Source organism: Schistocerca americana, chromosome 2, assembly GCF_021461395.2.
Source record: "Schistocerca americana isolate TAMUIC-IGC-003095 chromosome 2, iqSchAmer2.1, whole genome shotgun sequence".
Classification (NCBI taxonomy): domain Eukaryota; kingdom Metazoa; phylum Arthropoda; class Insecta; order Orthoptera; family Acrididae; genus Schistocerca; species Schistocerca americana.
Genome location: NC_060120.1, coordinates 605,080,822 through 605,105,855, shown reverse-complemented (window position 1 = coordinate 605,105,855; position 25,034 = coordinate 605,080,822). Strand labels below are relative to the sequence as shown.

The following is a 25,034-nucleotide window of genomic DNA, read 5'->3' as shown; positions in this document are numbered from 1 at the left end:
TGCCTCGGGCATGGATGTGTGTGATGTCCGTAGGTTAGTTAGGTTTAAGTAGTTCTAAGTCTAGGGGACTGATGACCTCACATGTTAAGTCCCATAGCGCTCAGAGCCATTTTGCATGACTACAACTAACGATGCTTTCCAATGCTTATGCACCTCCTTTTCGTATTTCGGACGATCTGAAGATGGTTACAGATAGCAACCGAAACAAGTTATCGAACTTTTATTGTGATAGGAAAATTGCAGTCTTGGGAAAGTTTTTAGTTTTAAACGTTTTTTATTTGATAAACCACATTAAGACCGCCGTCTCTCATCTCTCACCACGTCAGGCTTCACTGTTTATGGAATGATATGAAGGAAAAGGGATAAACATGGTGTCGGAACATAGCGTACCGGCGGTAAGTCCTTTAAAAACATTACTTCGTATTTATTATGTTTTTCACTCTTCTATCGCAGTCTGATGCATTACGGAGTTAGAATGCCATCTTCAATTACTTTAATCTTTTATCTACCTATTTGCCTACACCTTGGTCTCAACTTCACTACATAAATTTATCTTAAGCCTGTACATTTTCTTGCTGAGAATTTACATGCATGGAAACAAGTGCAGCCGTCACATTTCCGGCCCTTTCAATTGTCTTCGAACTCTGAGGCATATTTGTCAGTTTAAGCGGATGTGTTCCATAAGGTGCGTTTACGCGAGTGATATTTTACTGTAGTGCCTTGCTTAACGGCGGTGTTCTCAACCTGGGCTGGAGAAAACGTCGTACGGCTGTGCTACATCTACTGTATCTCCGCCCTCGTCTGTGTATGCTTTCCGCTCACTCACCCTCCCGTTTGCTCCCTCTTTCTGAATCGGACAGCACAGCAAGGTAAAATCGCATAATCTGAGCGCTGAAACAGTATTTTGCATCAGTTCGAAAATTGGCGCGCGTACGTAGAGGCACTTGATTTCCTTGTTTTACCTACGACAAAATTCGTTTGCAGTATTCCGGACGCTGTGAATGCACAGACGGTATTGTATTACCCGGCCTGTTTCCGACATACAAGCACGCGCACACACGCACACGTACAGAGAGAAAGACAGACAGAGAGAGAGAGAGAGAGAGAGAGACGGAGGGTGGACTGCGAAATAAGGAGTTCAGTCTAACGTTATAATGATAGTAAAAGGACCAAAGGAAAGGAATTAAATAATGTTACTAGCAATCGAGTAGAGAGGATATGTTAGGCGGCAGTTACTGTGAGCATGGAGCACCCTGAAATCTTCCGTACATTAATTCATGACGAAATACATTTTGCGGTGCTACGTAGCTGTCTCTCGTAGATTAAGCTAAAAAAGCAACGTGGAACAATCAGAAAGAGGGAAACATTGCAACAAACAATCCTATTAAAGAAATTTTATTTTACGACGCTAAATCTACAAGGTCCTTGAATGGAAGCATGAATGACTGCCGATCGAAATGGATATTACTGTAAGTGGTTCGCAAAAGTCTCCTTCGAGTAAGAAATATGTCAGTACATCTTTAAGTATTAGAAATATGATATAGAGACATGTTACAGTTTTAAGCTACTTAAAGGTAACTCTCAAGAGAAGAACACAAAATATCTTTAATGCGCAATTGATGTCATGATCTTTAAGGATGAATCTCTATACCCTATTGGAATAAAATGACGAAGAGAGATGATCATGGGCTCCCCAGAGGAAACACCCTTGAAATCGTGCAAGTAAATCTCAGTAGACCTGGAATAAGCGTTTGACAGAGTAAAATGGTGCCAGATTTTAGAAATTCTGAGAAATATGGGGTAAGTTACAGGAAGAGACGAGTAATAAGAGTGGACGATCAAGGACGAAGTGCTCGGATTTAAATGGGTATTAAGACAGAGAGGTAGTCTTTCGCTCCTACAGTTCAATCTGTATACCAAAGAGGCAATGATAGAAATAAAAAAAAAGATTCCGGAGTGGAATTAAAATTCCAGGTGAAAGGATGTCAGTGATACTATTTGCTGATGACACTGCCATCCTGTGTGTATGTGAAGAAGATTTACATGATCTGCTGAATGGAATGAACAGTCTAATGAGCACAGAACACTGACTGAGAATAAATGTAAGAGAGCCGAAAGTAATGAGAAGTAGCGGAAATGAGAACAGCGTGACCATCAGTTGAAGTTCAGGAATGCTGCTACCTAGGCAGCAAAGTAGCCAATGATGGACGGAGTAAGGAGGACATCAAGAGCAGATTAGAACTGGCAAAAAGGGCACTCCTGGTCAAGAGAAGTCTACTAGTATCAAACATAGGCCTTAATTTGAAGAAGAAATTTCTGTGAATGTACGTTTGGACCACAGTTTTGTATGTTTGTGTAACTGCGGGAAAACCGGAAAAGAAGAGGGTCGAAGCATTTGAGATGTGGTGCGGCATAAGAATGTGGAAAATTAGGTGGACTAATAAGATAAGGAATGAGGAAGTTCTGCGCAGAATCGGAGCAGAAAGGAATATGTGGAAAACACTGATAAGGAGAAGGGACAGGATGATAGGACAACTGTTAAGACATCAGCGAATGACTTCCATGGCACTAGAGGGAACGGTAGAGGAAGACAGAGATTGGATTACATGCAGCAAATAATTGAGGACGTACGTTGCAGTTGCTATTCTGAGATGAAGAGGTTAGCGCAGGAGAGAAATTCGTGGCGGGCCGCATCAAACGAGTCAGAAGACCTCCATAATAAGCATATTCCGTATCCATACAGTGCGCCACATCTCTCAGAATTATTACTTTTCTGCCATCGGTTCTGCGTAAAGGGGACCATCTAACGCGTAGCAGACGATCGCAATCTGTTTTGCAGAGCGCTAACAGGAGAAAAATTAGAACACTTACTGATGTATGATAACTGAAGTGGAAAGGTAGAGTGTACAACTGAATCACAGGAGTGATGATATCATGCACAAATATCAAAGAACAAATACGTAGGTTATTTGTATCCCTTCGTCATTCGGTATCTCATCATTAATACAGTCGACACAATATTTACGATTATATTCGACAGTTAGCGCTTTACTTGACGTGTTTTAGACGCTGTTGGCTGTATGAGCCAAGCGGCCTTGAAGGGAAGCTGAAACTGATCTGTTGCTGGCGACAAACTGCTCTGGTACCTACCTCAGCCTGTCGTCTCAACCTTAATCCACATCAGTAGAGGAAAGGAAGTCTTGTATGGTACTGTTGCATGGAGGCTGCCCAATTGAAAAGAATTTATTTTATTTTTTGCACATTTTAAAGAAAATATCGTGAGGTTCTTAAGAGGAAAACCGAAAGACAGCGCAGCGGCTGAGGGGCGTGGTAAGGTGTTGGTACAAACAAACAATTAACAACATAAAAAAATTTTGTTATATAAATAGCTTCCAAAAATTTTTTAAATCTTTTGTATGATTTTACCACGGTATAAACGATTTTTGTAAAACCGTTAAAAGATTTCTTTAACACAAACATTACTCACACTAACCCAGATCGTTGGTCTAAATCCATCAAAGATTACTGTGCACAAATATTCGAAAGCACAGACGGATACGTGTGTCCCTTAAACAAAATGGGATCTACTCCAATATTTATCAAAGCATGACGTATGTCATCTTGTAAAAAGATGAGACTGTATTTAAACTGAATCAGAGATACTATATAGCCAAACGTGAGATACGAATTGCTTAAACGGAACCAAGAGAGACAACGTGGCTAAGCGTGATGCATGCCACCTTTAAGAAAACAGAAATTTATTTAAACGGAAACAAAAGGTATAATACAGCTTAGACGTGACGTACGTCACCCCAGTGTTTAAAGACACAACACCTTTAATTAAAATTAAATTATACATTAACTGGCTGTGCCAGTAAAGAGAGTAAGCTTTCACTCTTGTATTTATTGAAACAATCTCTACACGTGTCAAGCGTGAAAACTAATACAACAGTGTATGCAGCAATGTGTGAAGCACCCAACTTGCGTTATGGTCTGGAGTGTGATGTCCGTGAAAGGTCCTGGCAGATTACACATTGTTGAAGGGACAATGAGACAAGAACAATATAAAGAAATCCTTGGAAAGGTACTTTTCCCCCAAATAAATGAGTGGTTCCCCAATGAAGATGCAATTTTTATGCATGTTGGGGCACGTTGCCACAAATCCAAAAGTGCTTCTAAGTACTTGGAAGAAAAGCAACTGAAAGTGTTGTCCTGGCCAGGGAATAGCCCTGATATGAACCCAATTGAAAATTTATGGGCTGTTGTGGAACAGACGATAAGGAAATTTACAATAACCATGAAACAAGATCTCATGGAGAAACTGGAGGAAATCTGTTACCATGACAATGATATTAAAATGTCATGTGGTAAGTTAATAAAACTATGCCAAACAGGATAAGGCAAGCATACAAAGTATTGAATGTACCAATATAATCTGTATGTGGATATAAATGTGTAATAAATGTAAAGTTTTGGAAAATAATGACTTTATTCTAATAATTTGAACACGTCTGTGCAGCAGAATTGAAACTGTCAATGTTTAATTCAGCTTTTATTCGAAAAATGGTAGTATCTAGTGTGAAATAGATTTATCTTATATCACTAAGAAAAGCACTTTCCTAGAAAAAAGGTAAAATTAAAAACAACGCAAAACAAAAACATACCAAATATCGCTTCACCACTTCGCCGAACTTATATAATACATATTTCATTAATTCATAAACAACTTGGACTCTTATCAATAACAACGTGAAACTTAAGGCTCTGACGACGATGGACATTCTTCTGAGTAAAAAATAACAGCAATAATTCTATAGATTTTTTCTATGTTTGTGCCTAAAATTGTAGTTGCATCAAAAGTAATTGCTTGGTTACATAAAAGCTCTGAAGTTACACGATCAACTAATTTTTATTACTTAGAAAGTGGAATATACATTTTGTAAGGATGTAAAATACACAATGGACTGGCACTGAACGATGTGCGGTTCTAATTATTTACAAAACAAACAAAAAACTAACAGAAATTTATGGATCCTAGTTTTTCTCTCGCACATCTATTTATGTTTCTTTTTCTAGTAACGCTACCAATACTACCAGTAACCCTACCAACAACTACGTCATTTGTGTAGTTCCGTAGTTTTGGTAGAGCGCGACTCTACTTCGAGGCCATATCAATCAGGTGGAGTGCTTGCACTGTTCTTCGAATAACGCTGCAGCCTTTCGCTTCGGAAAGCGTTAAGCACAATCGTTGCTTTCCTAGTGGCATATACGACGCCCGCATTCCAGAGCCGAAAGCGATAAATATTGGGGAAAAAATAAATAAAAAATGTACACCCCCAGACCGTAAATCACATCTCATATTGACAGATGACGCAATACAGCGTTGTAAAAAAAAAAAAATAGAAAAAAGCGATGGAAACGGGTCGTAATCCTTTAGGTGTTCCTATTACCATGCAAAATTTCTGTAGCGCCCAGGAACCGTGTCACGACGACAATTTAACGTCGCGTTGAGCACATATTTTAAGAGCTACTAGCTAGACAGCTTTTTATATAATCTGTAAAAGGAAACACTAGGCCCCGGGAACAGCACCATTAAGTAAACAAAAATTACGCGCGTCGTTTGTGGTGGCCGTGTGGTCGGCCGCTGCATCACGGACGCCGGTAGCCGGCGCGGCGTGTTCAATATTCAGCCGCGGCAGAACGCCGCGGGTGAGGCGTACGCTGCAGCGCTGCGGCAGATTTATAGCAAAACGGCGGCGCGCCGCGTTCGATATGACGTCATTACCGTCAGCGCCACGGCAGCCCGGCACAGGCGGCGGCGTCGCTCGACGAGTGCTGTCACTCAGCGGGCCACGGCTCGCGGCTGCCCGCTCGTGAGCCGGCCGGCACGCCCGCTCTTTACATACAAAGGGGACACCGTGTACTGCCGGCCCCAATTTGGGCGCCGCTCTCGTCAATTCCTCCTCACCGACGAGGCCTGAAGTAACGTTCTGGCGGTCACGGAGCTGTTTTACTAGAGCCGGAGGTTTCGCGCCATTTCAGACGGCGATTCCGACGTTTACCGGTTCAATAGAACGCGAGGGAATTTCCGAGCGACCTCCGTGCATTAGGGGTAGCGTCGTTTTCTCGAGTTCCGTATACAGGGTTAACGCACCTTTCTTCACTTGAGTGATGCTGTGGTGTACGGAAGGTGTCGTCGTTGAGTGACTGGCGGAGCATACAGGATGGACTTAGGTAGAACTTCTACTTGGTGTGACGAATGGCAACTTTGGCTAAATGGAGAATAATGTAAGTTAATGCTGGTCTGTTGTTTGAACTGGGTGTCTGATGCGGTATGGTATTTTCTGCCTACTGCCGTTTCTTCTCAGACAGGAAGTTACGCTCACCTGCCGTTCTGCAGTCCCTGGACCGTAAAGGCGTCGGAGTACTTCTCTCTGCAGGTGTTTCATCGCCTAATTGATAGCTTCATTTCATGACAAAAGGACATTGGGAAAGTTACAGAACATTCTTTCTTCTTTCGCTCGCGCCTTTGTCCCGCAATGTCGCAGGGTCGGCATGGTTATCGGATTTGGTAATGTTAGATTAAGGGGTGGCCGGATGCCCTTCCTGCCGCCACCCCATACCCCCCGGGACGGAATTAGTGTACCCAACTGTCTGTGACTAGTGTAATCCATGGAATAATGCGAAAGTGTTCAGATGTCTGCGAGCCATGTAACTGAGGCGGGACGTGGGGACCACCCCGGTATTCACCTAGGGGGATGTGAAAAACCGCCTAAAAACCACATCCAGGCTAGCCGGCACACCGACCGTCGTCGGTAATCCGCCGGGCGGATTCGATCCGGGGCCGGCGCGCCTTCCCGAGTCCAGGAAGCAGCACATTAGCACTTTCGGCTTACGTGGCGGGTGGGAAAGTTACAGAACATGACCGACAGTAAATATGATTAACATAGGCACATATATTGCAGTAAATCAAACGACTGAGAGCTCGCCCTGTCACAATTTTATAATATGCGCTTTCAAATCTGGGTGAGTGGGCACGAAGCCACCTTGTTGTCGGACAAGGAATTAAAACAAGAAAATACATCAAAACACGTTGAAGTTAAATGAGATGACGTCCAGTCGCTCGAGACTGAGGAATGGTTGAACGAGAGAATGGTAAGATGCTAGCCATGAGATCTGTACAGCGAAAACAAGAGTAATTGCCGGACGATGCAGCTTACTTCATTACGATTTGTGAGGTCGCAGTGCCGCGTGCTCGCTGTACAAGCGGTGTAATTGCTCAGTAACACCCAACGTGACTGCTACAAGCTTCCGAACGCGAATCGTGCTGATCCACATCGACGACCCTAACACGCGGCCACTCCCAAGGTGATGAGAGACAGTATTTCTGCAACAAAATGGCGCTACCTTCGCAACACTACTGTTCGCGAAGTGAAGGTGTGTGACACCAGCGACATAATGGGCTGGAGCGCGGCTCAAGGTGCTGTTTGAAAACTCGTGCGCCGCACCGCAGTGTGCGTCCGCAGTCCACAAGTAGCTCCTAGCAGCCAGCATACCAGCGGGACGTCTCTTTGACTCTCAGGTTGGGGCACCGGTTAGGGCGCGAATTCTCCGAATCAGGGAAAACTAGTATGCCTTTACTTTCGAAAGTGACGGCCAGAAATTATTAAGCAAATCTGCCATTTTGAGCAATAATTTTTTTCTGAGTCACCGGTCTTCTGACTGGTTTGAAGCGGCCCGCCACGGATTCCTCTCCTGTGCCAACTACTTCGTCTCAGAACAGGAGCCGGCGGCGGTGGTCTAGTGGTTCTAGGCGCGCAGTCCGGAACCGTGGGACTGCTACGGTCGCAGGTTCGAATCCTGCCTCGGGCATGGATGTGTGTGATGTCCTTAGGTTAGTTAGGTTTAAGTAGTTCTAAGTTCTAGGGGACTGATGACCACAGAAGTTAAGTCCCATAGTGCTCAGAGCCATTTGAACCATTTTTTTTTTTTTTCAGAACAGGAACTGCAACCTAAGTCCTCAATTGCTTGCTGGATGTATTCCAATCCCTGTCTCCCTCTACAATTTTGACCCTCTACAGTTCCCTGTATGCCGCGCGGTTAGAGGCACCATGTCACTGACTTAGGTTAGGTTTGGTTAGCGCGGCCCCTCCCGCCGGAGGTTCGAGTCCTCCCTCGGGCATGTGTGTGTGTGTTGTTCTTAGCGTAAGTTAGTTTAAGTAGTGTGTAAGTCTAGGGACCGATGACCTCAGCAGTTTGGTCCCTTAGTAATTCACACACATTTGAACACATTTGAACATTTGAGTTTCCTGTAGTACCAAGGAAGTTATTCAAATGGTTCAAATGGCTCTAAGCACTATGTGACTTAACAGCCGAGGTCATCAGTCCCCTAAACTTAGAACTGACTGCAGCTCCTAGAACCGCACGGCCACGCCGGCCGGCCGAGGCTGGCCAGGACGCTGGAGATCGGACAGGTTTGTACAACCTTGGTGTGATGGTAACAGACGCTTCGCCAAACAATTCGCTCTGCTTTTGTTCACAGCCATGTCTCCGTAGACGTTTTGCAAGCACCTATGAATATCTGCGATGCTCTGGTTTCTCCCAAAAGAAACTCAATGACAGCTGTCTGCTTGGGAAGCACCTCCGTTGTAGATGTCATTTTGAAGGCTACGTATAGCCCCGCTACATATCGGAACTTCATGGAACTGTGGATGAAGACATGGGATTAATCCGTGATGTCCCACAAGAAATTCCGCATTTTTTCAACCGAAATTGGCCGAGGAAAAAAGCTGTGTTGCATTTCTCAATGAACGTCCCTCTTATTTTGAAGATGACGGAGCCATAAAGGCTAAAGGTAATTCTGATGTAACGATACAGATTTCTTAAAGCCGAAATACCTGCCGAACGATCGACTAGAGCTCGTTACTGCGTACTGTATCTGGGGCGTAAACTGGCCAACAGTCACGCAGAGTCCACGGTGCCTGCGTGATTAGTGTCCAGGTATGGACCGCAGTAACGAGGTCGTGCCAGTCGTTTGTTCAACGTGTACCTCGTGCATAATGGGCTTAGCCCACGACCTGCAGATTGCCGAATCAATTACTGGCGACGCGTGACGAGGATTTGCACACAAATATGGAAGTATAGTGAAAATACTAGCGCACACCAGATTCAGCTGGCTGTTACGAATGATTCGACAGAAGACAAAGAAGAGCGCCATTGACAAGAGCTGGTCAACGGGTCCGGTTAACATGCCAGCAAGCAGAGGTTTCCAACTAGTGGACTAGTAAGTAAAGTCGCCAGACGGGCAATTCTGACGTTGCGGTTGATAATAGAAGCAAGAGAGAAGGAAAATGGAGAGATGTTCATAGTATTTGTCGACCAGGAAAAAGCATTCGACTATGTAAAATGGTATAATATGTTAGAAATTCTGGGGAAAAAACGGGTAAGCTATAGTAAAAGAAGCGTGATATACAATACATAACAGAACGAAGAGGGTACAATAAGAGGGCGAGACGAAGTACAAAGTGTTCAGATTAAAAAGGATTTAAGACACGAATGGAGTCTTTCGTACCTCTTTTTCTGTGTATGCACTGAAGCAATGATGAAAATAAAAGAAAGGTAGAAGAATGGAATTAAAATTCAGGGTGAAAGGATCTCAATGATAAGATTCACTGATGACATTATTATCCTCAGTGAAATTGAAAAAGAATTACAAGATATGGTGAATGTAATAGACAGTCAAATGAGTACAGAATAGCCCGCATCTCGTGGTCGTGCGGTAGCGTTCTCGCTTCCCACGCCCGGGTTCCCGGGTTCGATTCCCGGCGGGGTCAGGGATTTTCTCTGCCTCGTGATGGCTGGGTGTTGTGTGCTGTCCTTAGGTTAGTTAGGGTTAATTAGTTCTAAGTTCTAGGGGACTTATGACCACAGCAGTTGAGTCCCATAGTGCTCAGAGCCATTTGAACCATTTTTTTTTAGTACAGAATATGGATAGAGAGTAAATCGAAGAAAGATGAAAGTAATAAGTTACAGCGGAAATGAGAACAGGGAGAAACTTAACATCTGAATTGAGGAGCGTGAAGTAGGAGAAGTCAAGGACTTCTGCCAGCAAGATAACCCATGACGGACGGAGCAAGGAGGACATAAAAAGCAGACTAACACTGACAAAAAGGACATTCCTGGCCGGTAGAAGTCAACTGCTATCAAACATAGGCCCAAATTTGAGGAAGAAATTTCTGAGAATGTACATATATTCCACTGCACTGTCTGGTAGTGAAACATGGACTGTCGGAAGACCAGAAAAGAAGAGAATCGAAGCATTTAAGATGTGGCGTTATAGAAGAATGTTGAAAATTAGATAGACGAATAAGCTCTAATCAGTTACATGCCCGTCGATGGTGTGTACTTATCCGAAGTTACGTCGTGTCATCCGATCATATCTTCTCTGTGCTTCGCTCTTTTTGTTGGTCAGTCTTCGGCTTCAGTATGCCGTATCCTGCAGGTCTTACATTACTGTGTACTACTTACGTCACGCAGAAATACGTCTAGATATCAAGAGATATACAAATATAAGACAAAAAACGAAGCATCACGAAGGAATTATCCAAATCGCATGGAAATCAGTAGACGTGATTTACATATAAGACAAACAAAGGACTACGATTGAAGAAAAACTGAATTATTCAGCAGAAGGACTTCCTCAAACTGAGCTAGTCAGTAACGCACTGATTTACCTCTGGCCCTTATTCGGCCAGTTATTCGGCTTGAGTAAGAGTTGCTGGATATCTTTCTGAGGTATATCGCACCAAATTCTGTCCAATCGGCGAATTAGATCGTCAAAATCCCGAGATGGTTGCAGGGACCTGCCTATAATGCTCCAAACGTTCTCAACTGGGGAGAGATTCGGAGAAGACAAGCGGTAAAATCTCTCGTCGTGTGAGGACGGGCATTATCTTCCCGAAATATAAGCCCAGGATGGCTTGAACCGCTGTGCCGTTGGGGTCCTGCTATGAAAAGAAATGGCAACGCAGACCATCACTCCTGGTTATTGGGTCGTACGCCAGACGACAGTCAGGATGGTATCCCACAGCTTTCTGGGGAGGGGGGGGGGGGGGGCGTCTCCAGACACGTCTTCACTGTTCATGGAGGCTCATTTCGAAGCGAAACCCATCACTGAAGATTATTACTCTTCTCGAGTCAATGAGATTCCAGATAGAAGAAGTGTCTGGAGAGGTCCCAGACAGTTGTAGAATACCATCCTGACTGTTGCTCGCCATGCGGCCCGGTAACTAGGAATGATGGTCCGAGATGCCATTGCCTTTCATAGTAAGACCCCTTTAGTTGTCACCTGCGGCACTCTTGCAGCATAAAGGTACTTCGACGATAATATACGCCTCGTTTTGTTGCCCTTCATGGCAAGCCATCCTGGGTTTACATTTCAGCAAGATAATGCCAGCCTGCGCAAGGCGAGAATTTCTACTGTTTGTTCTTGACAAACCCTATATTAGCCAGCAATTTCACCGGATCGCTCCCAAATTGAGAACGTCAGAAGCATTGTGGGCAGGGCCCTTCAACCATCTTGGGATATTGTGTATCTAACGCGCCAATTGGACAGAATTTGGCACGATATGCCTCAGGGCTATATCTAACAACTCTATCAACCAATCCCTAACCGAATAACTCCATTTGTATCTTCGGTCTGACAAGTGCTCTTCATTGATATGTGCAGATATTGTAATTTACTGCTTGTATTTATACGCACTGATGATTGTCACGAAGTGGTTGAAATCTGTTTTCAACAGAAATAAGATCCTCCTTTTGTTCTTAATACTGATGTCGAGGTCGTGGTGCACGCATTTCCTGATGGAGTCCCCATTCAAAACAACCCATTTTCCGTGTTTCTTTTATCGCTTGATCGAAATTAATTATGTCGTAATTACATAGTTCATATTATCGCAGACTATTCAGAATGCTGTTTTACCTGCTTGCACGCCAAGAGACCGTTTCCAAATTTCGTTTCATTAATCAAACGTTATTTGCGAAATAAGGTACTGCAAGTCGAGCATTAATCCAATTAGCGGCGTGAACAGAACCTTTTGTTTCTAATTATATTTATTACTGTTTCTGTTTTACTTACAAGAACAATGACTCGTTTGTCTGTGTCTTCACCAACGAGAGCGCAAAATATACTGTCTGCAATTAGCGGCGGCGCTGAAGTCACCTTATTACGTTTTCCAATTAGAGGTCTTGTTTTGACTGTTACATAACACTCGTGCAGTACATCTCGAGTGCCTGCTGGTGTTTGTAGCACTTTCGACAGCTCACTTTCATTGCTTTATGGTACATTTTTCTTTCTTTGAAGATTCCACTTGCGTCCTCTTCTTTCCCTTCTCGTATATGACCATTGTAATGCAACAGCGAAGATTAATTTTTACACCACAGTTTAGCCCCGTGAAAAGAAGGGCTAAATACTGACGCCGAATTAGTTCCTGAAACTAAAATATTCGTGAATCATTGCACAGGTAAATCTAGCATTCTGTTTCTCGAACGGTGGAAGGGTACTTACTCAGCTTCTACATAGGGACGGATTCTGCCCACAAGAAAAACCTTGGACGAAATTTATTGACATAAAAGGCAACTTAGTTGAATATACTTTCGACATTTAAAAGTCTTTCATCCCTAGTCTGAGAAATGTTTCCGTGACGGCGTACTTCAATTTCGCTCTCTATCTGCGTTATACAACACGAAAGTGGCTAAAAAATCAGTAAGAATCGGGAAAGCAAGTGGAACTGATGGAGGATATTACCAGAATTTACAGAACAACGGGGAAAGGAATGAACAAAATTGTTATCAGATTTTACTCCCGTATACTACATTTAAGGATTTCCAAAATTATTTTTCACTCTGCAGAGGAGCGTGCACTTCCAAGAACGCTAATATCGAAAGGTATGCAGGAGACCATGTGTGAAGTTTGAAAGGTAGGAGGTGAGGTATTGGCGGAAGTAAAGCTGTGAGGCCGAGTCGTGCAAAAAGCAAAGTTCCCAGGTTCCGCGCACAGTTTTAATCTGCCACGAAGTTTCATATACAGAAGATGTTCCAAATCACTTCAAAACTGTCAATACTTTAGCAATCTTACAACCGAGAAAAGGGCCTGATGACCCAGCAAATTTTTGTCCAATAGAAATTTTAAGTGTACGCTCCAATTATTCTATCTATCTGTCTATGTGTGTATCTATCTACATCCGGATCCCGCTCCAGTTACTGCCGGGTCTGGGTGCTGACATTATTAAAGCGCATTGTCTACAACACTAAGCTGTCGTCGATTCTAATGTCCCACCCCTTCAGGCCGGTTTCAGAAGCAACTGAAACTGCTGTGGCTGGTTCAAGGAGTAGCTTGACTCATAGAAAAGTGGGAGGATTACGACAAGGCCTTAAAATCTGTGTCACATTTGTGGACGCGATTGCAGCATACGACACAGTTGCCCTAAAACTTGAACAGTGCTTTTCTAGGCGCAACTTACAGATCTGATTACAAACAAGTTAATAAACCATTGAAAGCCACAGTTGGATACTAACAAATTGATACTGACAAATCGAACAAAGTCATAAATGAACTTCCCCAAGCATCAGTACTTGCATAGTTGCTGTTTAATATTTGTATCATCGATATGCCGCCTAATACATGTCCGAAATTCAGCGACGCAGATGATCTAACCATCGCAACTCACAGTAAACCATTCGAAGAAGGAGAGAGAATTTTATCGGACCGCTTGGAACACTCCACAACTATGATTTTGAAAAAGAGAGGCTACTCCCTTCAAAGCTGAGCGGTGTGTTCGTTTCAGCTAATTAACTGTCAAACAGCTAAACGTTTCATTCCCTGGGAAGATGGCATGACACAACTTCTCGGTGTTTTGCCAGACCTCTCATTAAAATTAAAGAAATATTTTGAACACACACGCCAAAAACTTAAACGTAGAAACATCACCTTCAGGTAGAACTTCTGGGCTGAGAGGTGACGGTCGCTATATAAAACTATTGCCTGACATGTCGTCTCCGACTGTAGTTGCCGTTTTACTTCCGAAGGTGTCTCCCGTAGCCGGAGACGAAACGTCAGGGAATAATTTTATATATCTACCACTGCCCTTCAGCCTGGACTTTTCCTCACGCCATCGACGTACAAGTGGTCGAAGGGGCGCTAAACAAAAGGACTTGCACAAGGCGTTCGAACAGCCTCAGACAGGGTCTCCCGGCCAATAACGCTATACGATCATTTCCATAACTCACGCCTCTCTCACGTCACGTACACTTTACACGTCGAGCAAGTCACCGACCTTACCCAGTATACATATGTACAAATAAATATTTAGATACACAACGCTTCATATGTTTTGTGCGGGCCATTTCGATCCCAGAATTAAATTAAAAATAGCTCCTATCCCTCCGTTCCGACTAAAGTTTTTGAGAAGTTTCTCTTCGTTGTAACACAAATGCTAGAACTGGAAAACCGCTTCAAAATGTTCGCAATTGGGATTGCCTCTGCCCCCTATCAGCTCGCCTGGAATTTGGCTGCAAAGACCCTTGCTCTCATGGGAGATTACTTGAGCAGTCCACTTTGCCGTTCAGGATAGCCATCACTCACACAATACATTCACAATGACGCACACAACAAACACATACAAGAAATTTTAATTTTTTTCTGGGACAAGTGATAACATTTTGGGAGGTGACTGCCAGAGTTGGAAGTACCCTCCCAAATATCCCCAGTGGAGTTTCCCTCTGCCCAACTCCCATCCAGCCGGTTGAAAAGAACCGAGACTCTTTAATGGTCTGGGTCTGCTTCTTGGAGCAGAAAATGAAAAGTGAAAAAGATCTTAGCCCGGAAATGATGTAAATAACGGTCATGTAAGTCTACAATCTATGACAGAATCAACATAGTTAGGAAACTTGCTGGGGCAAGGGTGAAGGGGGGGGGGGGGGGGGAAGGGGAGCAGGAGACTCAAACAAAACGCCTTTGACAATAGTAACTGCTATGGCCTGTTCGACCGCTTAATATTAGACTCCACGAAGCATAAGGTGGGGAGTGGCAGTTTACGTAATGTGGAATGGAAGAGGGGAACACGGCGGGAAAGTAAAAAGCACAAATGTGATAGAAGCAACCAATTCTGCCATTATCTGATTCACACCGTTGGACTTAGATTTCTAACATGAAATCGCGTAACTTCCAGTGTTGCTGTCATACGCTATTTTTATAGCGTATATATGCAGGCTAAAGCGACGAATGAAAATTTGTACCAAGCCCGGAATTCGAACCCAGGTCTTCTGCTCACTAGGCAGATGCGCTTACCACTACGCCACTCTGGCACAGTGGCTTTGCATAACTGCGCGCACTACCCTAGCATGACTGCTGCTCTATCCAAATGCCCATTCAGCCTGAGTCCACTTGGTATTCCACCTAAACTCGAACAGTATTGCAGGTCTAAAACTGCATTGGAATGGCCCTCAGCATCGAAAGAAACGGCGAATCCTACCTGAAATCTAGGCATAGGTGCTCTGTTCAAATGAAACTACAAAGGTTCCAGGGGTTTTTATTCCTCGCTTCAGTCTACATATATAGATCATAGATGTTTGAGATTTGTAAAGGTCTCTGGAACCGTATGATTTTATTTGATTAGAGCACATGTGCCTGGGTTTTAGGCAGCTGCTGAGGTGCCATTCCAATACAGTTAGAGAGCCTTTGCAAAACTGTTCGAGTTGGGGGGGGGGGGGGATACCAAGTGGGCTGGGGCATGAATGGAAATTTGGATTCAGGAGGGAGACGTGCTAAGGTAGTCCGTCCACTTGTGCGAAGTCACACTGTAAGTCTGCTGTTTAGGTTTTTATGTTGGTAACGCCACGTAGCGCTCTGTATGAAAATCGCTGACTCTGCTGTGTGCAGTCTGTGGCTGATTTGCATTGTTGTAATATTCGCCATTGTAGTGTTGGGCAGTTCGATGTTAACATGGCGTAGCGTTGCGCAGTTGGAGGTGAGCCGCCAGCAGTGGTGGACGTGGGGAGAGAGATGGCAGACTTTTGAGAGCGGACAATCTGGACGTGTGTCCATCAGAAAGAGTAAATTTGTAATACTGTATATCATGAACTTATATATATATATATATATAATGACCTTTGAACATTATTAAGGTAAATACATTGTTTGTTCTCTATCAAAATCTTTCATTTGCTAACTATGCCTATCAGTAATTAGTGTCTTCAGTAGTTACAATCTTTTACTTAGCTGGCAGTATTGGCACTCGCTGTATTACAGTAGTTCGAGTAACGAAGATTTTTGTGAGGTAAGTGATTCATGAAAGGTATAAGTTATTGTTAGTCAGGGCTATTCTTTTGTAGGGATTATTGAATGTCAGATTGCGTTGCGCTAAAAATATTGTGTCAGCTTAGTGTTGACGAGAATAAGTAAAAAGAGAAACGTCTGAGTACGTTCAGTTCTGCTCAGCTGTTTGAAAATCAAATAACGTAAGAGGTTTACCAGCACATATAGTTTCATTTGATTGTAGTTTACCATTTTATATTTACATATTTTCAAGTTATGTGTACTACTGCTACTACTACGTACTGCCGTGCGATACATTAATAGATAAGAATAATGTTGATAAGGCTAATGTTTACTGGGACACAAGACTGAAAGCGCTCGCTGCCGTTTTGAACGCCGCCCCTGCACCAGCAGTGGGAGCAGCAGCAGGTTATTAAGATATACAGTACAGGTTGTATATTCCGCGTAGAACCGCGGATTTATTTGGCACTTTATCTCGCAATTATAACGAGAATGCGAGAAAAAGGAGGAGAATCAGTGGCGAAGAGCTGTCCCGGCCGAAACCAGATTGGGGACAAACACACGCGGCAAGCGGCGATGCCGGCGCAATCGGAAAGCGAGAACAGGTTTGGTGAAGAGCGGCGCGCGTCTCTGCAGACGGCCACAATGGCAGAGCAGGGCGAGGCTGGGCAGAGGCGCCTCCTGCCGCGAGCCGGCCAGCCGGCCGCAGCAGATGGCGGCGTTAGATTTACGCCGCGGCAGGACTGGTTTCTTGCCTTCCCATCCACTTGCTGTGGAAGGGGGCGGGAGGAGGCACGCCGGCCATAGGCCACGGCTGGCTGCGGTCTGGAGCCGGCGCTCTCTTACAGCTCGCTCATCACTTCCGCTCTGGCCTAGCGTAGGCGTGCTGTTCGCTGAAGGCCTCGAAATTATAGTGGTTTCCAGAAATTAAGAGGAAAATCGCACCGGTGGCTCAAAAAAGTTCACCCTCGTAAATGCTGGGGTTAGTCGCTGACTGTCGCTTCCTTTCCTACTCTCAGATTAGCAACTTCTTACCGCCGGAGAAATTTGCCCTCTGATCAGGACAGTGGCAGTGCCAGATTCTCGTCGTACTGCAGGTATTTCTGCCCAAACTTTGTCGTATCCACAGAGGAAAAGGGCCGAGTCTTACAAAGAAAATGTAAACCAGATTCAGTGCAGTAGCTGGAATCGGCAGGATGCCTGGCGTCACTCGACGGCGAGTATACAGCCGGCCAGGGTGGCGGCAACCACCGGATGCGACGTGAGCATACAGCATTATCCTTACCAGGTGTGCTCACTACACACCTATCTCAAAATAAGGGGATGGAAAGTTTTCCAAAGTAACATCGAGCACAAGGATAGAAGACAGAGAGAGGCGTTCTGGAAAGGGAACCTATGTGTCATATGGAAATAACACGCTAGAAGCGCCCTCTCTACTCAGCCTCAGTTACTAAGGAAGAGTGCAAAAGAGAGCCAATGTGAAGGCAGCACGCCTTCAGCATTACGTCATGTCAAAGACAGATGGGGATGAGGGGTAAAGGCTGCACAAAACTAGCGAGCACAGCGCTCCTGCGAGAGTCTTTCCCTCTGTGCTGCCGAAAGCTCTAAAACGGATTATTATTGAGGGACTCTGTTGTTGTAGTGGTCTATTTATGGCTACCAAGCCCATCAAGAAAGAGTAGCAGAATAGAAGAAATTTTAGGGAAAAAAATACGGAATTGTAACGCACTTCTTGTTGAGATCAGTTCAAGCTGCCTTCCGGTCCTGAGCCCAGTTTGCAAGGAGGAAAAGCTCTGGGGGACATACACGTAGCCGGCCGGAGTGGCCCTGTGGTTCTAGGCGCTACAGTCTGGAGCCGGGCGACCGCTACGGTCGCAGGTCCGAATCCTGCCTCGGGCATGGATGTGTGTAATGCCCTTAGGTTAGTTAGGTTTAATTAGTTCTAAGTTCTAGGCGACTGGTGACCTCAGAAGTTAAGTCGCATAGTGCTCAGAGCCATTTGAACCATTTTTGAACATACACGTCATGGAGAGCCTTCAGCAGAGCTAGGACATGAATTTACAACAGACGCCTCCCTCGTCCCCTCCCCCCCCCCCCCCCGCCCCCCCCTCATCTTCCGAAAAACAGTGCGTAATTGGAACCAGTAAGATGGCGAGGGCCTTCAATGTTACACCAAGTCAGCGACTGACGGGGGCGAAGGTGAAATTGACTTAAATTCGGATGCAGACGCTCTGAAGAGAGAGTCAAGACAGTCATGGCATTTCCTAGTGGAAATGGAGAGATTGGCGGAAACAGCCGAGGATACGAACGCTATTCAGAAAGTCAGTCCGATCTGACGCGAAATGGAAACCACTGTGAAAATAAACACTGTTTTATTTGCAACAGGTAACTACACCTTCCTGCTACCTTTCTACATAGTCGCCGCCCCAACTTACGACATTTGTCATAGCACTGTACCAACTTTCTAATACCCTAGTCATAGAAGGCAGCCGCCAGTGCTTTCCGACAATACTGTATGCTGCTCTACAGCTCGTTGACTGTGCCAGAATGTTGTCTTGAAAACATGCAGTCCATGTGAACAGAGATAAAACTCGGAGGGAGCCAATTACGGGCTGTATTGTCGGTGATCGAACACTCTCATCGAAAACGCTGCAGGGGCATCTTCATAGTCTCTGCAGAGTGCGGCCGAGATTTGTCATGAAGAAGGAAACGTATAACAGGAAATGCATGACAGTTATGCTATGTGGGCTGCATGACATCAGGCAGCATTTCTTACCAGGCCCTCATATTTGACGGGAGACACTATTTTCGACGCATCTTTACGTACTCACTGTGCGCTCAGAGCTGAAAAGAGCTAAGCGGCCGCGATCGACGGGCGTACTAGGGACACTGTTCAACACGTCTGTGGAAAGCTTCATCGGTTTTTCACTGTGGTTTCATTTCGCACCCAAGCGGATCTTACTTTCCGAATAGCCCTCGTATTGGCCGAGCAGGGCTAAGGAGAGTTATCAGCAGTATTTCGCAACTGTAGCTGGAGTTCCAGCTGGGTAGCTGCGGGCTCCTGCGCGTCGTTTCGTGGGTGCAGACGTAGTTAGTGTTCACAGATTATTTTAATAGACGGAACGGTGTTAGCCACTGTCCCTGCGTAAGTACTTGGTCTTTCGTGGATAGAATCCATTTAGAGCAAACGTAATACTAGGTTGGGGTATTTTCTGAACAAAGTCAGAACTTGTAAAACACTCAGTTTTCGTCATTCAGTACTAATTCCAGTACTTACCTTTTGTAATAAAGGAGTTTTAACAACATAGTCAGGTCAAGACCCCCTCTCACTTAGGCAAACAGACTGTTACCCTTTCACCCCAAACTCAGTCGCTCAATCCCAAGGACCACTCTGGTTTGGGACGCGATAATAGGACACAAGGAATTTCAAATCCATTCGGGAAAAACTACACACAAAGAGAATAAATAGCTATGAGAGTTCTAGATTTCGCTGCGAGGGATTTCGTAGACTATGGCGCTTACCGTCCTATCGACAGCAGGTAAATGGGCGGCAGGTCGTATCGTCTACCCTAGGCTCGTCTACCTAAACTCGGGCATCCGTTAGCGTCGTATTCTCGCGACGCGACGGAATTAACAGCAAGACGGGACTCTGCAAGTGTGCATTCAAGGTGCTGTTATCTAGCATAGCGGCAGAGTGCTTGCCAATGTTCACGTCGACAAAGAACGACTGAGACACGGTAAACGAACGAGAAACTAATGAGACAGGACTGAGCAACAAATAAGAAGGAAAGCAGTCTTTCTTACCGTTTTATAACCCACGTGGTGTGGTTTCACGGCTAATAACATAGTCCACATTGCCAACCGGACAGAAAAGCAGCTTTGACCTACCCCATTATGATTTCGTTCTATGTAGTTTTTTCGTTTGACGTTTATTTCGTGAGATATTTGGCGCGGTCACCATCAATGGACCACCCTGTATGCTAAATTCTACAGCTGTAGGAAAAGAAAGAAAGCAAGAAGAGTGGTGGCATAAGTTCCCCCAGTCTAGCCCACAGCGGACAACGCCAAAAACGTCGACGTAGACAGGTGCACAACCGTTGCAGTGCTCCAGCGTCGAGCCGACACAGTCAAAGTAGCTGTATGGGCCACAGCGACCATGCCGACGACCCGTGTCGTGGCCACAGTGTGTGCGCACTCAGTAGCAGCTCTTCTGTCCACTCGTTGCACACGCGCATCGCTGTCGTAGCAAGATGTCCTGTACGAACCGAAATGTCACGCTATGACAAACATGTTTGAAAGAGAAAATTTTGCGCCGTTCGGTCACATCTGATGCTGCGCTCTTTGACGTCAACGAGGCATTATGGCGCTTGTTTCAATACAGACCATTAGTTTGTATTCTCTTTACTTCATGATTTAACATAAACCTGTCTTTTGCACTCAAACACTCTGCCATTCAGCCTACACATTTTATATCTCCCTGCTGTCCTACCCATATATGACTGGTGACTGGTATAATGAACAACACATATTCCAGGTTTAGTTCTTTCAATATATTGCTATTTACACAAATGTCACTGTAGTTTTGCCTTTCTTTCATCCGTTTTATTACTCAACTGTCCTCTGACTGATATATGCGCCGAGCCACTATTTCCTCTGTTGTGCCAGTTCCATGCTCACAGTAGCAACTCCATCCAACGTAAACTGAGGAGTTACATGATGCGTATATTCTAATACCTCTAGCCGGCCGCGGTGGCCGAGCGGTTCTAGGCGCTTCAGTCCGAAACCGCGTGACCGCTACGGTCGCAGGTTCGAATCCTGCCTCGGGCATGGATGTGTGTGATGTCCTTAGGTTAGTTAGGTTTAAGTAGTTCTAAGTTCTAGGGGACTGATTACCTCAGATGTTAAGTCGCATAGTGCTCAGAGCCATTTTCTAATATCTCTATTCCCCTGCAGCTTTCGCCCTTTGTGGTTAAGTACTATGTAAGTTAATGTCTGATGTCTTAACCCATATCCTATCGTACTGAACCTTCTAACAGTTGGTGATTTTCACATATTCCTTTTATCACCGATTCTGCAGTGGTACTCCCCATGTTGTATGAAGAGTTGAATTTGTGCACAGTTAATCTGAAGAAACACATCCATTTCTTTTTCGGTTTACGAATTAGCCTCCTGCCGACTGATAGGTCCATAAAGACCGTAGTCTAAGGATATCCAGTTTAGTTAGGGAAAGAGACGAAAAGGAATCGGGAGTGCCTTTATTAAAGGATAAAAATTTTGTTTCAGCTGTCAACAGCATCGAGATACCTGGAGACATGCGTGATGGACACTATGCTGCTTCACAATACACTTATTCACTAACGGTTGCGATCATGGACCATCTTCAGAGTGGAAAAATGTCTATTGTGACAACTTGATATATGCCATGTGAAGTTATTACGATAGATATTTTTTCACTGTAAATATGGTCCATGATCTAAACCGTTAGAGAATAAGTGTATTGCAACACAGCACAGCGTGAGTCACGCATTTCTCCAAGTTTATACACCGCAGTTATTCCGGAAACCCCCTGACGCTACTTAGAAACACTATGAGTTTAGTGTCCCAGGCATTGCTTTCACAAAATATTCAACAGTCTCGCATCTCTATACCATTCACTAAAATCAAAAACGACTGCGTGGTGGAGGAGAGAGATACGCGTCTGCGATGGTTACCAGAGACACTATAGCTTTTGTACGTACTGTAGCAGCAGTATGTGTATATGAATAAATGAGAAATTCACCCTAGAGCATAGTCCGGTTGAGCTGTTTCATGTTGTCGGTTCAAGCTGGCGGCTACAGCACAACACAATTTTTCATTCAAGCGGCCCTCAAAGATTTGCTACTGCTAGTGATTTGGTAAGTAGATGTACGTATCGCAGTGTCTAAGCCACTTAGTCTGAGGCAGAGTGTGTGTTCGCCCTTCGAGGAGCCATCAAGAAGTTAGACGTGGACCACGAACGGATTTATTTTTTGGATGAAAATATATTATCGTAGCAAGTTATCCACCTTCGTGTCTATGCTAAATTCAGAAACCTGTCTGCAACTGCTCTTACAGGACACTCTCTAGATTGACCTCCTACTACGAGCGATCTCGTTGTGGCTCTAGGTGTCAGAAGTAGCTCGAATGTGAGCGCACACAAGGTGAAATTAAGGACCTGTATTATGGAAATAATAATGGTTATCTTGGAATTTTTAAGGGTGGAAAGGGGGGGGGGCGAGGGACTTAAGAACAGAACAGTTTTACGTAAAAGCGAAGCATCATTATATGTCCAAGTATTAGACTTCTTGACGTATTATAGACTGGCCGAGAAGTTTTTCCTGCCATCTTTGCATTAGTCGACCTAGCGATCTTACACTGTTGTTCACATTTTGTGATCCCACTGATGCAACCAGCTGTTCCTTTAGATAAAAGCGAAGCAAAATTTAAAAATGCTTGTTGTTTACCATAAAGGCTTCCTATGACCATGAAGACGCTGGTACAGGTACCGAATGCTCCTGGACAGAGCGCCGCACGCGATATCCCTTCGCGTCGCAGTGCGCCATTATCCCAAAACTCGTCCCGGCCGGGCTGTAATTAATTGCACGCATTATGCACAGTTCCGAACAAACTGCCGGCAGATCGATAAAGGCAGTCCTGTGCTCAGACTAATGATGGGCTTACGATGCAAATGCCTCGCGAATAACGGGGGCTGTAAGGAATGCAAAATATATTCTTCCTGAGAAAACTGATATTTAAGCCCTTTCAGCAGGTAAACATAATGACAAGGTGTTTTAGAGTAGGCTTGACTCTCAGAGGAAGTGTTTGAATAGAAATCTCATACGAGTATTTTCTCGTACGTACTCTTATGCCAGTGTACGAATCTGATGGTCGTATATGAGAATCGTTGGACAATAAATGATTGTGCTTAAGTCAGCAATTTTTATGGCATATTTCTTATGATCCCTCAAATACAATTATTATTCTGTCTTCCAGTTATTTACAACTCCTTGTAGTAATGTCTCTCGGATTATTGATTTGTTCTTCCAAAATACGTACCTGTTACTAGAGTGGGTAGTATTCGCCCTCAGTGCCCATCCTCCGCTTTCTGGGAAGCATTAACTTCCATTAAAAGCATCGCGAAGATGTTTATTACTGAAATTACGACCGTACGTTCAAAGAAGATCCGAGCAACATAGCCTGTTTCTTTCTCCCATTTTTTGGGGGTCACTAGTTTTCTGACAGGTTTGATCCTTTCACTATAAGCCGTTGGCTGCTTTTTCTCACCAACTGATCTAAAAAACAAAAAATGTTGTATAAGCTGTGAACACCCATCTGAAGATGAACTTTTTTGTGTAAATAAACAGCATTATTAACAGAGACTGGTTGCTGTTTTCTTCTTTCCAAGAATCCACTAGCATTTTGCGACAGCCACCTTCTCAAATATGTTTTCGACAAGTAATGGGAATAAAGTTTATGTTGCAAGTGCCATTAACACCGACGCGCTACGTCTTGCACAGTCCAGCCGCATTAATGTGTCCACCACCCAAAGGCCGGATCGCTGCGAGACACGGATGTGGAGGCTCTCCGACTCGAGTGCCGTGGCCAGCTGCGCTGGATTTCTCGGTTGAGGATCCACGGCGCGAACAGTCCGATCGAGGTGGGCCCACAGTATCTCGATTGGGTTGAAATCTGAGAAGTTTTGTGGCCGGAGAAGTACGGCAAACTCATCCTGGTGCTCTTCAAACCGCGCACGTACACTGCGAATTGTGTGACCCGCTACATTGTCCTGCTGGTAGACGTCATCGCGTCGAAGAAAAGCGGATTGCAGTTAGGGTGGATGGTCCCCAAGGATAGATGCATGGCCGGCCGAAGTGGCCGAGCTATTCTAGGCGCTACAGTCTGGAACCGCGCGACCGCTATGGTCGCAGGTTCGAATCCTGCCTCGCGCATGGATGTGTGTGATGTCCTTAGGTTGGTTAGGATAAATTAGTTCTAAGTTCTAGGGGACTGATGACCTCAGAAGTTAAGTCCCATAGTGCATATTTGTGTTGATCCAGTGTGCCTTCCAGAAAGGCGAGATCACCCAGCGGAAGCCCTCCGGGCTGGCGTTCCGACGATTGTTGCTTGCCGAATGCAGCAGCGACCATCTGTCAGATGGGGCATAAAACTTGATTTATCTGAAAAGACCACCTGCTTCCATACAACGGACGTGTAATTGCAGTATTGGATTCACATTGCTGCCTTCGGCGCCGATCAACAGCAGTCAGCAAGCGTCCATTGTTCGGACGCATGCTGCGGATATCCATTTACAGCAGCGTTCACTGGACGATTGTTGAGGAGCCACTGTTCTGTTGTAACCCCTTGGTTCATCTGGAAGGTCATTTGCTTAACAGTTGCATGTCTATTTGCCCGTAGATATCTTCGTAGCCGCCGGCCAGCGTGGCCGTGCGGTTCTAGGCGCTACAGTCTGGAGCCGAGCGACCGCTCCGGTCGCAGGTTCGAATCCTGCCTCGGGCATGGATGTGTGTGATGTCCTTAGGTTAGTTAGGTTTAATTAGTTCTAAGTTCTAGGTGACTGATCACCTCAGAAGTTAAGTCGCATAGTGCTCAGAGCCATTTGAACCATTTTCTTCGTAGCCGTCGTTCACGTCTGTTGTCTATGGCACCACTACCTCGGCGCTGG

The 25,034-nt window shown here is 44.8% G+C and overlaps 1 protein-coding gene and 1 non-coding gene across 2 annotated transcripts in view; one reads left to right on the top strand and one right to left on the bottom strand.

Annotated features, from left to right (window-relative positions):
• LOC124595925 (ankyrin repeat domain-containing protein 6) overlaps window positions 1-25,034 on the top strand; it is a 674,032-nt gene that overhangs the window by 419,650 nt on the left and 229,348 nt on the right. The gene's annotated exons all lie outside the window — the stretch shown is intronic.
• Window positions 15,292-15,363, bottom strand: Trnat-agu. Its single transcript has one exon. It is a non-coding gene; the product is annotated as a tRNA-Thr (tRNA).